At 40.0% G+C, this 20,150-nt stretch overlaps 1 protein-coding gene across 2 annotated transcripts in view; it reads right to left on the bottom strand.

Moving 5' to 3' along the window:
* Ds (dachsous cadherin-related 1) overlaps nucleotides 1–20,150 on the bottom strand; it is a 310,941-nt gene that overhangs the window by 167,443 nt on the left and 123,348 nt on the right. Inside the window, exon 1 of one of the 2 annotated variants that reach the window (XM_072898496.1) lies at nucleotides 15,753–17,165. The exons of the other annotated variant lie outside the window; for it this stretch is intronic. The gene's annotated coding sequence lies outside the window, so the exon portion shown is untranslated. Of the gene's footprint in view, nucleotides 1–15,752; nucleotides 17,166–20,150 lie in introns of those variants that run through there. 2 annotated transcript variants of the gene reach the window in all.

The raw sequence follows: 20,150 nt of genomic DNA, 5'->3' as shown, positions 1-20,150 counted from the left end.
CGCGCATAAACTTGGAATGTCGTAATACAAGAATCGCGAAATTTCCAACGCATTTATTTACACACAACATATACACAACTACGAAAGAAGCAGATAATGGCACACAGAAGCACGTCATCGCCGGCGGTAACAGGGCGGAACGGTCTTGTAAAAGCTTCAGTACCCCCTAACGTGGATTTCCTCGGGATGAAAGACGCCGACTCGAGCCGAAAAAGGGGGTAGCCGCGGACAGCTCTTTGCACCTTTGCCGCTTTATGACCGCTAAGTGTACCCAAATCTCATTCCGCGCCATAAAATCCTTAGAAGCCGCGTGATCTGCTCAGTGGGAGGCAGAGTATCTCTCATCGATGGCTACACGTTGACCCATGTGTACGGCTCGAACCAACCGTTGAGCACTTGTACGATATTTTTGTTATTTGCTTGTTTTTTTTTTTTTTTTTTTTTTTCGTGTCATTACCACGAATTTAAAAAAATACTAAACTATAGGCAAGTTGCGATTTATAATAGATAGCCTGGATGAGAGTTTGATGTATAAGATTGTATGTTTAATTTCTTACGATATAATAATTAATAATAATTTTTCGTAAAATCAATCGTTTCGAGAAATTTCAATCGACACTCTTTTAATTCATGAAAACGACAAAAAGATTAATAAGAGAGAAATTCTACAAATGTAGGAAAATAAAATATAAAATACAGAGAAAAATGGGAATAAGACAAGAAAATGCCGCTGAAGAGAGAAGGACAGCGAGAAGAAGAGAAGAAGAAGGAACAGAATGAGAGAGAAAGAGAGAGAGCGAACGAAGAAAACTACGTGGGTAAAACTATACGCCGCGAAAGAGTCTCGAGCCTCAACGTCCAGCATTATTAGCCCGGCGGATCGCGCGCGGCTTCCACGGCATATCCCGGCTCCTACCGTATTATTACGCGCAAAATGGCTCATTATTATCATTATTATTTTATATTTCCTCCGCTTCATCGAGGCCCCGAAACCACCGAAAAGCAAAAAGCCCGCGAAATTAATATAAATAAAAGCTCTGGACACAGAACGGCCGATGTACCGGCGGGAGATACCCGAAGATGGAAAGAGCAAACCGGGTAGAGAAGAGGAATAAGAAGCGAAGGGCGAAGGGTGGAGGGGGAGAAAGGGAAGACACATATATAAAGGAAGAGGGACCAAGGAAGAAAAAGGAAGCAAGAAGGTAGAGGCCGAAGTTGCTGGCTGTACGGTCGCCGGACGCTGGACGCCGGACTTTGGATATATAGCTGGCCTGAGCTGCGGTGGCGGCGGTGGCGGCGGCGGTGGCGGCGGCGGCGGTGGCGGCGGCGGCGGCGGCGGCGGCGGCGGCAGCGGCGAAGGACTGGGAAGAGGGGCGGCCGATATTAACAATAATTATTGGTTCGAGCCTCTCTCCATCCGTGATCTTTCGAATCTCAAGATCACAAGTGAGATCAATTATGTCCGTCTGATTAGCCCGGGCCCCCGATCGGTATACAGACGCGGGTATCTTCTGGACGGGGGCTCCATCGATCGCACGTGTGTGCGTCCTCCCTCTAGCCCCCTGCCCATTCTCCCTTCGCCACCTGTGTCCCGCGGTCAAGTCAAGCTTCTGCCCTCCTCTTTTACCCTCTTGTCCCCTCTTGTTTTCGTCCTCTCAAATATTATGAGCAGCGCGCCCGCGCACGCTCGTATCAGCGTTATTATGTGAAACGCAACATCGTTTATAAAGACTGCCTCTCCCTTCCCCTCTCTTTTCTCCTTTAACTCGTTCTCCATTTTCGGTGTTGATCGTGGGTAAATTCTTCCATGAAAATAAGGAGGCTGATCGTATTATCCGTACCTTCGCGGCCACCGACCCCAACGTCCACCCGGCCAAAAATTGCACCGTTTTTGCTCGATAGCACTGGAATCCCCTCCCCTTCTCCCTGCCAACTTCTTCGTCTTGGTCTTTTCATTCGAACCGTCGGAAGATTTTCGCACGATAGTGTGCGAGCATCTATCCATGTGCCATGTGTAACGAGAATTTTACCTGCCGCGCGAAACGCTTACCCACAACCGATAGATCGTTGATAGATCGATAAATCGAAACCGAGAGAATGATGGAAAAGGTCGTGTTCACGCAATGCAATGAAGTAAAAGGCTACTCGTGTTAAACATTGAGAATTTATTTGTCGCGAAGCAAGGTGACGTACGATGCCATACTTTTTTCCAAGGTGTTATAACAGCTTGATTATCATTCGACAACCTGAATTCTCCAAGAGACACGTTTATACAATTATCATAATTCAATATTACAAATGTTAGATCCATGAAATGCGTGAAAGATATGAAATAATATATTAATAAATAATAAGCACCTATACATTGTATGCTAATAAAATGTAAAGTAAAAAAATTATGTAATCCCGCACTGTTAATTTACTGAATACAAAGTAGTAATATGTGGGAGATGTAGACGTCACACCTGTCACGCCAGCTAGATTCTACCTCGAGCGTCGCAAACTCGGAGGCGAAGCGACGCGATGTGACACCGGCATGCGGGTCGACACGGTCGTAAATCAATACGGTGTACTCGCTCATAATGAACAATGGAACACAAAGTCCGATTCATGCGATCACGCATCGGCCGACGACAACGACGACGACGACGACGACGACGACGACGACGACGACGACGACGACGACAATGGTTTACTGGCAAAACTTTCTCCGCAGGCGGACCAACGAGGATGATTACCTGACTAAAACCTAGTCTCGCGCTCACGCGTTTCTCGACCATGGGATAGGTGTGTCCGTCGTAGACGATGAAAACGGCAAGGCGGTCATCCGCGAAGGTATACAAGTTGAGAGAGAGAAAGAGAGAGAGACAGAACTACGCGCATCCACCTTACCCCCATAAATTTTGCGCGACGATACTTTACGACGCGCGGCACCGCCCCATGTCATTATCGCGCGTAGAGGAAACATACGCTCTTCCTCGGGGAAGAGTGTCTGCGATTCGAAGAGCGTTCACGAACGATCGTAGCGTATGCGCTATTTTTCCAAAGGTGCCGAGTATCCCGGGAATAACCGATCTCATCTTGAGCCACAAACAGACGAGGCCAGTTCTTCCAGTTCTAAGGCTGATTACGCGCGATAACTGCTCGTCTCTTCTAAACACATTCGCCGGTGCAGACTGTCGCCGGTTAATACGAAAGCGAAAGATCAGTCGGCAAAGATCGCGGAATATGTGAGCGAACTTTCGTCGCTAATTAGCACGCTAGGCATCCGTCCGGTGTAGATGATAGATAAAAACAATCGCGCGGCAGACGCACGAGATTGAAATGTACGTTCGTTCGTCGCGTCGCAGTCTTGTCTGGGAAAAAGGTTGCAATTATATGTCGTAGCTTTACTCGAGATTAACACGGAAAGATAATATTCGATTAAATATGCCGAGATATTTAAAAATATATATATATATATATATATATATATATATATATATATATATATATATATACATACCATTGCAGTCAATTACAATTTTTCCCGATTACAAACATAAATGTTAATGTGAACCAGCTAGAAAAAAAAACACGACGAGTAAGTAAGATTTAATTAAGAATATAAACGGCAAGAACGTAAAGATGTGTGTTCTTCTCACGGTGATCAAAAGTAATATAATCGGTAAATATAATGCAATCTCAAGTGTATATCAGCACTAAAGATACATATTAGTTTTCTACATATAACATATATATTAATTGCTGTATGCTAATTTCTGTAATTTCTATGCAATCAACTGTTGCGCAGACTTTCCTTCGGTAGCAATATCGAATGTGTTGTCTCGATGACGGACCAAGAGCTCCGTGAAAAGTATCAAAACAAGATCGCTGTTAGAACGACTGACGTTATCGCAAACTGTGACGTTTTCGCTATTGCGACAAGTTACTCGGCGTGGCATTTTATTTACGAACACGTGCTTTTTTACCAACAACTTGTCACCGAATCGATTTGTTTTATCTGGCCAACGAAACCGAGTACAAGAAAGAGAAAAAGAAAAAGAAAGCAAGAGAGAACGTCGGAGGTAGAGAAGCAGCATCGTCTAGAGTGACTCTATCTTTACGCTAGTAGAACATATCGGATTACGACGTGTTTTGCATCGCGCTCCGAGAGCTCCGAGAGCTCCGAGAGCTCCGAGAGCTCCGAGAGAGACGAGTAAAGGAAACGAACAAAAAAAAGAAAGCAGGAGAGCGAGAGAGAAAGAGAGAAAGAGGGAACGCAATTTGCTGTTGGACTAGGCAAAATGATGATAATTATAGACCGCGAGATTAAAGTTTCCGAGTTCGAGATATCGAATTTCTGCGATGTCTCCCGTTGACGAATTATACAATGAATGGATAGTCGCCGATTTTGCGACATTATAACGATTCTACAGGAATCCGACTTGAGGAAAGTGACGAATGACAAACCTAGCAAATAAGTCGTTGCTCGTCCCGACGAGAAAGATCCTCTGTTACACCGAGGCGGCATGCCCTCGCGTATCGCAATCAAATTTATTGCCCTCATTTGACGTACCGCGATCTTTGTACTTACTCTACCCATTCGAGCGTTACAATGATCGTGAACAAAGTATACCTTTTTCTTTTTATTCGTATTATTTTTATATAAGAAATAATAAAACTCTTCTCTTTGCCTTTTTTTGCACTATTTTACCATGCTATATCATCATCATCGTAATCATAATACTCATCTTTTCGCTGATTTTATACTTTAGAATTAATGTCATAAAAATAATTAAGGAAATCGAGCGTTTGGAGCAACGTTTGCTCGTTAATAAAAGTGATATATAATAATTAATAATACTTGGCAGAGTAAAATGATGTTGCGGAAAAATCGTGGAAAAAAACTGACTTTAGAACGTAATATATATCGTTCTGTTATTGCTTATCAGACTGATGTACCTACTACATAATGTGTATAGTTGATACCTATGTGTATTTACATGTAGTCCATATATATATGTATATTGAAATTAACTGGCACTATCAATCATAAAGTTGTTTCATACACGTAGTAGACACGTATATTTTATTGTATATTGATACAGATCACAATTGGAAACATTTTAATGAAATTTTAATAAATATATTGCAATATATGTATAGACATTAGATGCTGAGTATTGTACAATATATTGTACTACATGTATTGTATATATATTTGCGACATTCGCGCAATAATAAAGCTTCTTTGTTCAACTCTACGTATTATAAGATAAAGGGATAACTGCAAGCGGGCTAGTCGTATATTCGTTAATATCTGATTCGAGGACTTATTATACGGATCGCTCCACTTGCACCTGGTCTCACCTGGTACGCAGATACTCGCGTCTGATAACTATGAATGCGATAGGTGTAATTAATACCCGAGGCGCAGCAAATAAAGGAATAGAAAGCATGATTTATATCGGCGTAGATGTCGGAGGAAGCAAAACTTGGCGCGAAAAATGCGCCTTCGATAGAACGCGCAAGTGGATGGTTAGTAATTGTTTTCTAACGTAGTAGCCATCCCGAGGGAAATGTGATATTTAATTGGCCAGCGACGTTTAGAAAATCGCAGGTGCGGGGGCGGTTATTATGAAATAAACACATGACGATTTTGAACCGTTAGACAAGCGCGATAAAACTTGAAAAAAAAAAAATATCATTGCGTTCGATTGATTTACGTATAAAGTTAGCGAAATAAAGCTAGCAGTTCCATCACGTTCAAGGCTCGAATGCACGCCTCAGCCATCAATGCGCATCAATCGCCGTATATCTCTGGGACGAGGATCGTCGAAGGTAACGCGAGGAAGAAGGAAGAGAAGGGCGGAGAGAGAGAAAGAGAAAGCAAAGACGAGCGCGGCTGGAGATTGTATGGATGGGAGTGCGAGAGACCTAACCAGTTCGATCTAACCAGCAACTAGTAATTACTTGTAATAAATCATTATTCCATCATTATTGTTTAATTATAATCAAAATCGCGGCTTGAATATTGATTAAACCCCGCTCATGCTGCACGCCCGTACAGGAGGAGGATCCACGCGGCGCAATTCTTCCTGCTTCTTCCACGTTCGCGGAGAGAGCAATTATTAATTTGCTGATAGCGACCCCATAGTATACCGCGCGGTTAGTTTCTTGCGCTATTCCGAGCCTACCGTTCGGAGGTGAACGATCGTGGCGTTATATTCGTGTCTAATTGAAACGAACGCCAAATGAAAAAAAGAAAAGATTATTTTCTTTCATGATTATTGACAAAAGATGGGAGTTACTAGTAATCGAGTCGGTTGCTGCGCTCACTGAAATTATCGCAACAGTCGTATCCAAACGAGGCTACGCATTTACGTGATAAAATTTGCGCTCCGAATTCGAGAGCTTGCTAAATATACGGACCATCACGTGACGACCGCCGTTCGCCGAAATCACAGAGTATCAATCATAAGATACATTTGAGATATCTCTCTCTCTCTCTCTCTCTCTCTCCCTTCTCGTTTCACGCCGTTGCAATCTGTGGTTCGCAGGAGCAAGTGAGCAAGTGTCTTCCTTCATTGCCGTGCAGCAATCGAGAAGAAAAGATATTCCCGTGCACGCGAAGAAAGGGAGCACACAGACGGAGAGGAGAACCGAATTATCGAAGAAGCCGAGACGAGAGAAGGAAGAGGCAACAGAAGAGGCGCGTATAGATCCAATCAAGTACAGCCGCTCATAATTCTCTGTTGTAATTATTGCAGAGTCTCGGAGGGTGCGCTCAGGCCAAAGCAATTCTCTTATTTTATTGATTAAATTGCTATTACGTTTTATATATATATATATATATATATATATATATATATACAAACGCAAAATAGCGTCTCTCTTTTCCTCTCTTTTCACCTTTTTCTTTCGAATTCCCCGTGACGTGTATACATTGTGTATGTACACGATATGTTATATACTCGCCGCGATACCGTGGCTGATCCACGATGGAGTGGAGTCTGATGGAGCGAGAAGGGAAATTCTCATAGAAGCGGGCAGGAGAAACCACAGATAAATATGTCAGAACGACCTAAGCAACGAATCTCTTTCAGACTTGGAAAAGAATTCGTGTAAAGGATAACCCGGCGAGGTTCTAAGGATAATTTTGCTCTACAAGCGAGAGAGAATCACACGTGAATCAGCTGAGACAGGAGAAGAAGAGAGGAGAATGCTTATTATTAATCGTTCTCACCTCGCGAAGAACGCGCGTTCGCGCTTGGATTCCTCATCGGGGCCGACGTTTTTGGCCGACGTCTATCTTCCTCCAGTTCCGTCTCATTTTCTTCGTAAGAACAACGACTGCGATTGCACGGCGAGAAAAATAACGTGACGGGGAGACACCGCAGAAATTCGATATCTCGAGAACTTGGCAGGATAATATTCTCGCCACGACACTTGGCGCGACGCCGTGCAACTGCTAGTTATACAGTGTGACTATAACATAGTGGCGACTAACAAACTATTATATGCACGATAGCGACGGTAGTGCGAACGTCATTAGCAACAACCAATATAAATCGCCGAGGTCCTGGTAGCCTTAACCGTCGTTTATGAAGCACCGTCTTTGTGCTGTGCCAGGATTAACTAATTGACTCGTATGCTCCCACGAGTTATGCCACTATTTATGCGCGCCGATCTCCCCAGAGTGTCTAGGGTGGCGAAAGAGAAAGAAAGAAGATCGAATGTGGCGGCGAAAGGGAGGACGCGCGGCGCGGTAATAAACGGCCGGCGTTTCATTAGCAACAACTAATATCGTACACGCTAGTTCAGTATAGCGTAACTCTATCGTCGGTTGTAATACGGCGTACACTGATAGCGCGCCAAGCGGCCGACCATTAAAAGACCCTCCACGGGAAATCATACTAATTGTAAGCTTCATTAGTGCCGTCAGAGACAGGCCCGATCCCTTGCCGTACCGTCACGAACAATGTTTCCCGACGTGTAAATAAACGCGGATACTATAATTTCATTGATTCTTGCGAGCGCAATTTTAATTGCCAATTTGAAATCTTGAAATCCTAATTCATAAAACGATATCTTTTGGGAAGTTTTTTTCTTCGGTCGAAATAATTTTGCGCTTTATTATAATAATATCGCGCAAAAAGTGCATTCTTAACTCTGAAATAATTCGAGGACGCTGTGTTATTGCCGAGGCGATAATGAGACGGGTTGAATCGACGAGGCGCCGCAGTTCCTCATTAATTAACGATAACTGTTGTAATACGATGCGGTATGTCACTCTCGGCCGCATGCTTACGTTATCTCATCCCGAGGATCCCGTTACGAGCCGGCTGGCTCGTTTCTGACTTAATATGTCTTCGTGTGTACGTGCGTACGATAACCACCGATCGCTTAATGGTGAAATTAATATGCATTTTTCGCAGCCGGGTCTACCCCCTCGAAACTCGTATCTCAACTCGCACCATATGGGAAGCACCGCGATCTGCGATCTATCTTCGTTCCCGACATCACCGCTAAGTGAGATTACGACGTAGTTCACACCGAATCGATCTCAATTTCGTACGAGTTTCGAGATTTAAATAGGCAAATCCGTGTCGAGGAAATACTTGGCGCGCTATCGTAATTGTAGTTTTTAACCAGACTTAATGACGCCGGCCTCAGTTTCTCAGAATCTTTTAAATCACGGCCGTCTCGTATCTGTTTTCCGACTGACTAAAAATAATTGAGATGCCAATAACCGTAAAGCCTTAATTATGCGATTACACGGATAACTTTTTACTCGGCCACTCCTGTCTCAGCAAGAGAGTGAGAGCGAGACGAAGAGATTCGACACTTTCGAGGCACATAATAGCATGCAACTAGCAACGGTTTACTAACCGCTCTAACAGTTTATACCCAACTATTATCTGCATTATGTTCCTCGGCGGGCCGGACGCCGAGTTCATAGTCAGTGCCGATTAAGATAAGTCCGCAATGAATCGTCGAATCATATACATATAATCTATGCGTTCTTTCACGATATATCCGGTATAGCATCGCATTGATTAATTAGTTTATTTTATTGTTAGTAAAAATTGGGCATTAAAGAAATAAAAGTTGAGTTGACGAAATTTTTCATTTTGCAATTGACATTTTTAAACCGACTGATCTCTTATCGTGAAATCTGACAAAGTTCCGCTGATGATCGTGTATTAATTTAATAGATCGCGTACACATGTATGCAACAAAATGCGGTATGCACATGACGAGGGAAACGACCGCGAAGACATGAGGATGAAAGAAGAAAAAAAAAAAAAAAAAAAAAAAAAACAGGCAGACGAGGAGATAAAGAGGACGCGACGAAGGACGGAGGGCGAGAGAAAGGATCGAAAAAATTACCCGACGCGAAATTCTTTGCTACCAATCAGCGCAAAGATAATTAAACGAGAGGAGGATACCCGAAGCAACGGAAGGGGTACGTAAGAAAAAGGGGGAAGGGCGCGAGATAGGATCGAAGGAGGGGCAGGCGTGGCCCTTCTGGAGAATGATGGAAGCACCGGTAACTGGCGGTAAGAGAACGACGATGAGCTTGAATAAAATAAGACGGAGGAGTGGGGCGGAAAACGAGGAAACGTATAATAGCAGGCGATGTTGCACGACATGAGATGACCACCTTCTTTTTCTATAGAACGACGCACAAGTAGCGGTATGACAATTACGTAAATATGACGATGACGATGACGATGATGACGACGACGACGACGACGACGATAATGACGGCGATGAACGTTGCTTAAAGTCTCGCGGGAGACTCACGCACGATTTAATTTGTTCCTCGGCGGGAACATCTGTGGAACGTTCGTCCATCGGCCATCGGCCATCGGCCATCGGCCATCGGCCATCGGCCATCGGCGCGTTGATATCCTTCCCCTCTAAGCGAATGCATTTATTAATGAAATGATGGAACGTAACGAGCGGCGGAAAATTCACGAGTAGGTAGATACTTGGAGGATTAATTAAACGCGGTATGCGGCTTATCAGCCGGTCCATTTGTCACGAAATTAATTAATACGGCTAGTCCGGATAGCGTTAATTAATGCGCACGCGTAGAACGCTGAGATTGCACTCTAGAGAGTGAAACTATTACTCCAAAGTAATAAGTTACAAAGTTGTGCCAGAGAAAGCACTCTAGAGAGTGAAACTATTTTTACAAAACGATAAAGTTGCCATTATTTAAAATAAATACATGCTAGGCAACATTAACATGACCACGTCCAATCGTGAGGATTCGGAAGACCTCTTGAATAAATATTATACATGCTCGTTTATGTAGTTATCGATATCCCAAGCTATACTCGTTAATACCGTAATATTAACTTTTTAACTCAATATTATATAATATTTAATCTTTCTAAATATAAAAATTTATTGTATAAGATTTTTAATTCAGAACTCATATGTGATTAGTATATATTTGAAATTAGTATTATATTGAACGAATATTTTTGTAGAGTTGCAATTATTGGAAATTTAGAATAATATATTAAGAAAATAAAGAAAAAAGATTAAATATTAATAAAAATATATTTTTGATAATATTATGTCATAAATGCCGTTTATAATATTATGACATCTAATCCAATAAATATTGTAACATTATAAATCATATCTCGAATGGATAGAATACAATCATGCGTTTACTTACATTAATAGTAGCGAATAGTTGATATCATTTGACTCACCTGAAACAATAAAATATCATACATTAATTCTAATAATAAGACGTCGTACTAAATATATATAATTTCGTTACTCTTTAACAATTGTAAATTTCTCAATTTATAATTAATACAACAAAATTAATTTACAATTGTAAATTAATAAATTTAGATATTTTTAGAAGAATAATATATCAATTACTTTGCTAAGTATATGTCGCTAAAAAAATCATTATTTAATGTCAAAAGTTACTAAAAAAAATGGAATAAATACTGCTGCAAGGTTGAGTTTCATTCGGCATTGAAAAAATACCCATGACATTTTTTTATCATTCACAAATTTCCATTACTAATACTCTGCGATGAATTCTCTTTCTATGAGCCTTCTTTAACAATCTCAATTCTAGCTTTCCCTTCCTTTTATTCCCTTTTATTCATCATTCACCTTATCTCCAGTGTGTAATAAGAAAATAAAAGCAAATCGATGCAAATTCATCCGACGCCGAACGGAAATATCGCCTCGTTGGCAACACTCGGCGGAAAGAAAACAAGAAAAGATTGTCTCTTTCGCGGAGATTCAAAGCGGTTAATTGAAATTAACCGACAAGAGAACGTTCTCCTGAAAACACATTGTTTCTCTGCATTTCTCTCAATGGGAATAAATTGTTTTTTTGCCGAAATTTGAAGGGGATTGAAATAAATTCTCATACGGTATACGATATATTTGCCACTACGACACGATCGAGTATACGAACCAAGGAAGAAATGGAGTTTGTTTCACGAGTGTGATCGAGTAAACGTGAGATCGCAACGAAGGTTGAAAGGTCGTTTCATGTTTCCATATACGAGATCCGTGCGGGCCTCACGAAGGCTGTAGCCTTTACCATTTCAGCAAAGCGGCCTCTGTCTTTTCTGTCCAAACACGTCTAAAAGCCCAAATATTTGAAGTTATCCTGACTCCTGTAAACATGGCGAATGCCGACCGTACGCCGACTGCGCCGAGTATTCCAATACTTTTCGGCGCAGCCGAAAGTATCGATCCGATTCTTTTTGTCTGTCATTGTGTTCGTTTGATGGTCAATCCGAGCTGCCTTCCTGCATTCCTGTCGATTTACGCGACACCAAGCAACTCGCAAACGTAGCGCAATGCAACGCAATACGGGACTGATTGACATTCGGGCAACGTGCATATGTCTCGATAAATAACGCGGTTTCTTCGTCTGTGGATTTAGGCGGTAAACGTGAACGAACTCGATTGTCGTGGCCGAAAGATCCTCTCGGCACCGTCTACAAAGCCATTTACGGCCTTTATAGTATTTACTCGGTTAACGAGCACCGGCCAAAGAGTTTGTTAATATTAGCATACGGCAAAGAGAGTTCGAAGAAGGCGAATCGAAGCGCGTGTGGTTTGTGGCACGGATTAAAACTTACAATAATAATAATTACTCATTATCTAATAATCATACAAATCACAACTTAGCGAAAAATCTATACGTGTTTACGTGTATACGCAAAAATTTATCCTTTTTTCTAGCAAACGTTAAACATTATTTGCTAGTAAAAAAAAAAAAAGCACGATTCGGCTAATTTGTATAATCGGAAATCAAATTCAGCGCGTCTCTCAAACAGTCAAGTACAATCGACATGGCGCCGATTCTAATTAAAAATCGCGACGAGCAAAAAACGTCGATGTGCCTCCGTCGTGAAAATAATTAATTTAAATGAAAGAAGCAAATTTGACCAAGCGTCTTGATCGCCGGCGAAAATGTCGGGGTCGCGTTATACGACGTTCTAATCTCAGATTAAATCTAACAATAAATGCCTGGTTGGGACCCGGGACCCGGGACCCGGGACCCGGGACCCGGGACCCGGGACCCGGGACGCGATTTCGCAACGGTGTCGTCGTCAAGCGTATAGATATTCCGACTTGGCGCACTCGCGCTTTTACGACTTGACTGCTTTTACGATCGACCTACGCTGGTTCACCCGCGCATGAACAAAGAAACGACGAGATTAGCGTGATAGCCGTGATGAAGAAAATAGAGAAAAGCCGCAACGCGATATCAGACGCCACCGGAGATGACGGAGATTTAATTAATAGCGTTTAGCGTTACTGGACTTTTAGTGCATTTAGCGTGTATATCGTAGATTCGGTACGTGTAATGACCGCCATCGGGGACCGATATAAAGCCGATGCAACGGCCGAGGAACTTCTTTCACGGCAACGTAGTGCCTCTGCCTGAAACCGAGGTAACACCTGGTCGCTAACTGCCTCGGCTGTTTTCACCTTTGCTTCCTCGCGCCTACACGCCAACCACGCGAGCCTCTTTCTCTCTCGGAAGCGGCATCATCTCTCCGTTCTTCTAATTTACGCTCGCATCGAGGATCCATAAAAACGGGTAGTGCCGGTATGCGCGGCGGCGGTGCGAACGTGAAATGCCGCGGCGAAACCGAAGAAGACACGAAAGTGCGTCCGTTAATGCGGCAATATCCGCGAAGATAAGAGGGTTCGCCGGCGATTTACCTAGCGGAAAATCCCAAAAGAATGATAAATCGTAAATTCCAGAAATGTGAGAAACGCGCCCTAATGCTTTCCCGCTCCGTCTTTAAGTCAATGTCTCTTCGGAAGAGAAAGTCGGCCATCTAATTTAATGATACGCCATACGCCGCATGTTAGACCTACATTACCGTTAATAGCAAAAAATAATGATAATAATATACACATTTCATAGATAAGTGACACAATAAGGATAGATGTTGGAAGCTCGCATTGAATTTACTCTTACATTGAAATAATTCGAATAATTTAATTTAATTTAATTTAATTTCCTGCGGCAATCAAGTAGCTCATTATCATTAATTTGTCACAATGATGACAAACTTTGAGACTTTATCGCGCGTTACCGTCAAAGCGCAAAGAAACGCGCGAAGCTAAGGACGCACGGAAAAGGATAGAAATAATGAAGCATCGGTATTTTAACGAGCGCGAACGAACAAACTAAAAGTAAATTGTAATTTATCGATGGTGAAGGTGAGCGGATGTAAGACGATTTGTACGAACGGACGCCGGTGTTTTCGAGAGATTTCCGTCGCGATCGGATATATATATATATATATATATATATCGCCGCGATGCTGTTCAAGTTTCGTTCGAGTTAATCTCGAGAGGATGGCCTCATCCATCGCGGGTCGTTTGTCGGTAATTATGTTAAGGCGACACTTCTTTACTTCGGTAAGTCAACGGCCACGAGATAAGCCGGCACGAAATTGAAATATCCCGGCACTCTTCGGCCGCCCCCCTTATCTCTGGAATTCCACGTTTCACCGTAAGTGAGTCGTTCCATTGAACGCCCCACGCGGACCGATCTCTCACCTTTCTCTTTTATTTCAACCTGCGTCCGAATGTCCGCTCTCTGTCATGACGTGTGCTTCCATTTCGTAGTCATCGACTTTGCGAAAAATTGAAAAAAAAGGATGTAAATAATGTGAGCGAGCAAATGCATTGCGTTTCAGAGAAAACTGAGTCGCTCTTTCTTTAATAAATTACTTTTACATCTAAAAGTAAAATCTCATTATTAAGATGCCGCGTATTTTATCAAACAAATAAGTATCCCCACAACGAAAAAAAAAAAAAAAAAAAAAAAAAAAATACACACACAAATACGAGACGTCCGCGAGATCGAGTAAGCGACGAAAACAATAACTAGTTCAGAGCTCGGTCGAAACCATAGGCTATTAAAGCCCCATATCGTTCGGCAGTTTACGAGCAATTTGACGGAGAAAGAATCACGTTCGTTGGACCCTCTCCTCTCTTTTGTGCGACATTCCTGGCGTTCTGCCAGCGCCGAACGTGTCAGCGAAATCTGAAAGCAGCCGTAAAAACTCGCGTAAAGATTCAGCGTACGCGGCGATGCGGCAAACGAGTATAACAACCCCCTCTTTAATCGATTCGCGGTTCGTGCTCTTTGCGCTCATGTTGAGCGTCCGAATTCCGGGCCTTCTTATCTCTCATTGTTAGTATCAGTTCTTCTCATTTTTGACATAACTTTGTACTCACAGGGTCCCGCCGCTTTGTGTGCTGCCGTTCTTTCTTCGGATTATCGCACAAACGCCACGACGATTGACTATCTCGGCGGAGAATCGGAAAGTACCATGACTACGCCATATGCGATATCTCGCAATTTCATCGAAACGAACGTCGACGCATCCGGAAAATTGGAAATAGTTGCACAGGCAACGTAATAGCGTTTTTTTTTTTTAATATTCTCGATGAACGGTAAAATGTTTGTCCGTACAAATCCTACATCCATTCACCTTCTCATTATCGATAAATTACAATATACTTTTTTTAATTTGTTCGCTTGCGTTTGTTAAAATATCAACGTTTGATTATTTCTATACTTTTCCAAGTTCTTAGCTTTGCATGTTTACTTGCTTCGATGACAGCGCACGATTATTAATTAAAGTCTCGAGATTGGTAAAAATCAATTTTGTGCATTTTTAATATGTCGGTATATGTATATTAGTTATTTATATGCTTCCCATGTAAATAACTCAATGCATGAAAATTATAGAAAATATATGCGAAAAATACATTCTTTTAAATTTTTATTGTATATTTTTTAAATAATTTTTATTATATTATTAATATTTTTTAATCTTGTATTCATAAAATAACGTTATTTACCATTACTCAATCGTAATTGATACCTAATCTAACTTTTACTCGTCACATATCGATTAAATAGAATACATTTAATTAAGTCGTCCGATCGATACCTAATCTAACTTAATTCGTTACATATGGATTAAATATAATATATTTAATTAATTATAGACTCTCATTAGTCGTAATCTCACTGTTTTTTTTTTTTCTTTACTAGGTAAAACTATTTATTTAATCTACCTAGAACTATTAAATTTAATATTAATAATTAATTAATAACAGTTTTCACAAAATGAAATCCAGCTTCATACACCCAAATGGAATTGCGTGAAATATGCTACGCGATCATCGCGACAAAAAAAAATTAATTCCACGAAAACGTAGTAAATTACCTTATTATTGAAAACCTGATGTCATCCCAAGTTTTATCCTAATCCTCTGTATCGATGTATTTTCGAAAGCACAAAACACTCACAAAACACTTGCACTTAAATGACCATGAGTACACTAATTAATCACTTATGACGATCGCGCGACATTTTGCGCGACACTCCCGATAATAATTTCGCACTCCTCGGCCCGAACTTTGTTTTATTTACGACATAGAATAATGCGAAAAAAATAATAGTATTCATCGCGCGAGCAATCGGCAAATTATATAACTTAAATATTTTCGGATATTACATTATACAGATATACGTGGCGATATTTTCTCGCTTGATTGTCGCTACACGAATAATAAAATTACACGTACAACGCGTTATATATAATACACGATACAAAAACTCGGTGCATTCTTTTGCGCGGATTAATAAATAATACCCTGAAACGATTGTCTGTCTATCAACTCGGCATTCCCGACACTCGTTCGAAATCCGTCATTTGCAACGCGATAAATTATCTCAGTTTTGTCGTTTACGAATATCGAAAGACGTAAATCACGATCGCGGAGACTAATAATAATAAAGAAATAATCGCCCGTTATTATGTTTGGCACTCCCAACGATACAAGACGCGAGAATCAGAGGATCAACATCGCCGGCAGTAATCGCTCCGATTAAATAATCCCGGTGACACTGTAGCACAGCAGCTATTTCTCTCCATAGGCTGTCTCAGTCGGTTTCCGTGCGATGTTACGCGGTAACACGACTTGTCGCATGCATCGCCAGCAGTCGTCCCTCAGATACCGTCCCTCGTAGCGCCGCGAGCCGCGACACGGCAGCCTTATCCCCTAGGCTATATAGGCTGTCTTGGTTGTTGGTGGTACGCGGCATTAACGCGCGATATTGCCGCGCGATGGCGCGACTTGTTCCGTGCAGCGCCCGTCCACCCGTCCACCCGTCCACCCGTCCACCCGTCCACCGATTTCGAATCACCCGCGATCCGCGACATTTTCTTCCTTATACGCTTCACGCTACGGGGACCCGCACTCAATGCACCATCTAGTTCGATCAAATCAATATACTCTTGTATATGGATTAATAAATAATATGTTGAGACGATCGTCCTACTCTCAGTACTCCCGACACTCGTTCGTCTTTCAAAACTCCGGCAGTCTCGGCGATCGAAATCCGCCATTTGCAATAAAGCAAGCGATAAATTATCTCGGAGCCGTCTATCGACAGACTAAAGTAAATTGTGATCGCGGAGACTGAATAAACGTACTGAGATAATGGCCCGTTATTCGATTCGGCACTCCCGACTCCCGATACTTGTTCACCCGCGAAATTCTCCCTTCCGACCGATTTAAGACGCGCGAAGCAGAGGATCAACATCGCCCGGCAGTGATCCCTCTGATACTGACCTCCCCTCTACGGGATATTGGACTTGGTATTACTGCGCGCATTAAGCCTTGTCTAAAGTAAGTCGATGACGTAGAAGCCCCAACCAATCACGATTGAATTTAGAAAAGAATAATCGAATGTAATTGGTTAAACTTCTTAGGACCATCGACATATTGTAGACAAGGCTTTGCGTAATTAGACGACTGTACGAGCTGATGTTCGTCGACAAATTCCGAGAATCGGCTCCGATGTTTTTTTCCCGGAATACGCTTTGCGCTGTGCAGACATGTTACTGCTCCGTATTCCTTGCTCCGCGACGAAATAATATGATAAAAATTTCTACATGGAAAAAATATTTAAGTAAAAATTAGAATAATTATAGAATAATTATTATCGTGGAATATATTAATTGTACATATATATAAAAGAAATAGCAGGATGATTTTATTCAATATTATATTTAATAATATTATACATATACGTATATTATATTTTAAAGAAATATTGCAATTATTCAAATATCTTTAAATATCAAACTATTGCGTAATCGTTTATAAACGATAAAAAAATACATAATTTATAATTTTTATACATATATGCACAATTAATTTTTTATAGATGAACAGAAAATATCTCGTGGAGCACACACTCGATACATTATCTAGTTTAATAGTCTATTGTAAATTATTAGATGTAGTAGTAGTGATAATTATAAATCGACTCTGGTAGCATACGGAGGAAGTGGCTCTTTCTGGTATCACTGCGTGTGCGTGATAGCCGCGTGTAGCTCTCGTCGACGAATTCTGAGAATCGTCTCCGATGTTTTTTTCCCGGAATACGCTTTGCGCTGTACATACATGTTACTGCTCCGTATTCCTTGCTCCGCGACGAAATAATATGATAAAAATTTCTACATGGAAAAAATATTTAAGTAAAAATTAGAATAATTATAGAATAATTATCGTGGGATATATTAATTGTACATATATATAAAAGAAATAGCAGGATGATTTTATTCAATAATATTATATACGTATATTATATTTTAAAGAAATATTGCAATTATTCAAATATCTTTAAATATCAAACAATTGCATAATCGTTTACAAATAATAAAACAAATATATAATTTGTAATTTTTATATATACATATATGCACAATTAATTTTTTATAGATGAACAGAAAATATCTCGTGGAGCACACATTCGATATATTATCTAGTTTAATAGTCTGATGTAAATTATTAGATATAGTGTAGTAATAATTATAAATCGACTCTGGTAGCATACGGAGGAAGTGGCTCTTTCTGACATCACTGCGTGTGTGTGTGTGTGTGTGTGTGTGATAGGCGTGTGTAGCTCTGGTCGACGAATTCTGAGAATCGTCTCTGTTTTTCCCCGTAATACACGCTTCGCGCTGTACATGTTACCGCTCTATATTTTTTCTTCCGCGACGAAATAATATGATAAAAATTTTTACATGGAGAAAATATTATAGTAAAAATTAGAATATATAATCTATTGTAATCATAGAATATACTGCTTAATGTATAAATATATTGTATATTATATACAAAATATACGCGCTTAATATTTTTATTCAATAATATATATGAATATTACATACGAGTATTATGTTTTATGAAGAACTATTGCAATTTCAAATTTTAATGCAAACAACTCGACAAATAAATATACAATCGTTAACAAATAATTTATCATCTGTATAGTATGTACATGTGCACAATTAATTATTATAGACAATTTATTATAGACGAAACACGAACGTCTCACCTCGGTATTTATATATTATTATTTCTATACATTTCCAAGTTCTTAGCTTTGCACGTTTACGCTTCGATGGCAGCGCACGATTATTAATTAAAGTCTCGAGATTGGTAAAAATCAATTTTGTGCATTTTTAATATGTCGGTATATGTATATTAGTTATTTATATGCTTCCCATGTAAATAACTCAATGCATGAAAATTATAGAAAATATATGCGAAAAATACATTTTTAAAAATTTGCATTGTATATTTTTAAAATAATTTTTATTATATTATTAATATTTTTTAATCTTGTATTCATAAAATAACGTTATTTACCATTACTCAATCGTAATTGATACCTAATCTAACTTTTACTCGTCACATATGGATTAAATATAATATATTTAATTAATTATAGACTCTCATCAGTCGTAATCTCACTGTTTTTTTTCTTTAACCCATTTCTACTTCTATCCTTTGATTATCGATGATCAATAATTCATTGTACATGCAACTGAATCAGTCTATTGGATAATCAATTATCACTACTCACAAAAAAATCGCGATACGTACTTAAAATTCGACAATCGCGATTAATCACTCGATGTACTATTTAGTTCGACAGACCGATGTAAATCGTTAAACACAATAGATGTGACTGTGTTTTTATCGACAATATTTTATTTTATATATATGTAACCTCGAGGTAATATTTATTTTTATATGGAAATGAGAGACATGTATATAAGATAAGGAATCTTGAAAAAAAATCATGATGAATATTATTAAAATATATTGAAATATTGCGAGCGATTTTTTCACGATGATTTGAAAACTGTTGATTTTGCACATTCTTTCCGTGTCGAAAATATATATGTACATATATAAAAGTAAAATGCTAAAAGTGTAATGTTTAATGGCGTATTGTTTAAATTTCTTATGGTAAATTGAATGTTTTTTCATGAGTTATCCACACGAATAAATCTTTTTTGTGAAATTTTGAGACATAAATTGATGGAATGACAAACATGCATGACTGATGCGTGATAGTTGGTAATTTTTAGTAGCAGAGAGTAAAATTTTTAATGTAAGAGAGAGTAATATAGATATTTATATTTTTAATATGTACTTGTATAATCTTTCAATACAAACATATCTTTCGCACACACACACACATACACACACACACACACACACACACACACACACACACACACACACACACAAATCTTTC

This window comes from Anoplolepis gracilipes, chromosome 8 (assembly GCF_047496725.1).
Source record: "Anoplolepis gracilipes chromosome 8, ASM4749672v1, whole genome shotgun sequence".
In the NCBI taxonomy this organism is placed as follows: domain Eukaryota; kingdom Metazoa; phylum Arthropoda; class Insecta; order Hymenoptera; family Formicidae; genus Anoplolepis; species Anoplolepis gracilipes.
This window is presented reverse-complemented; position numbering and strand designations above follow the sequence as displayed.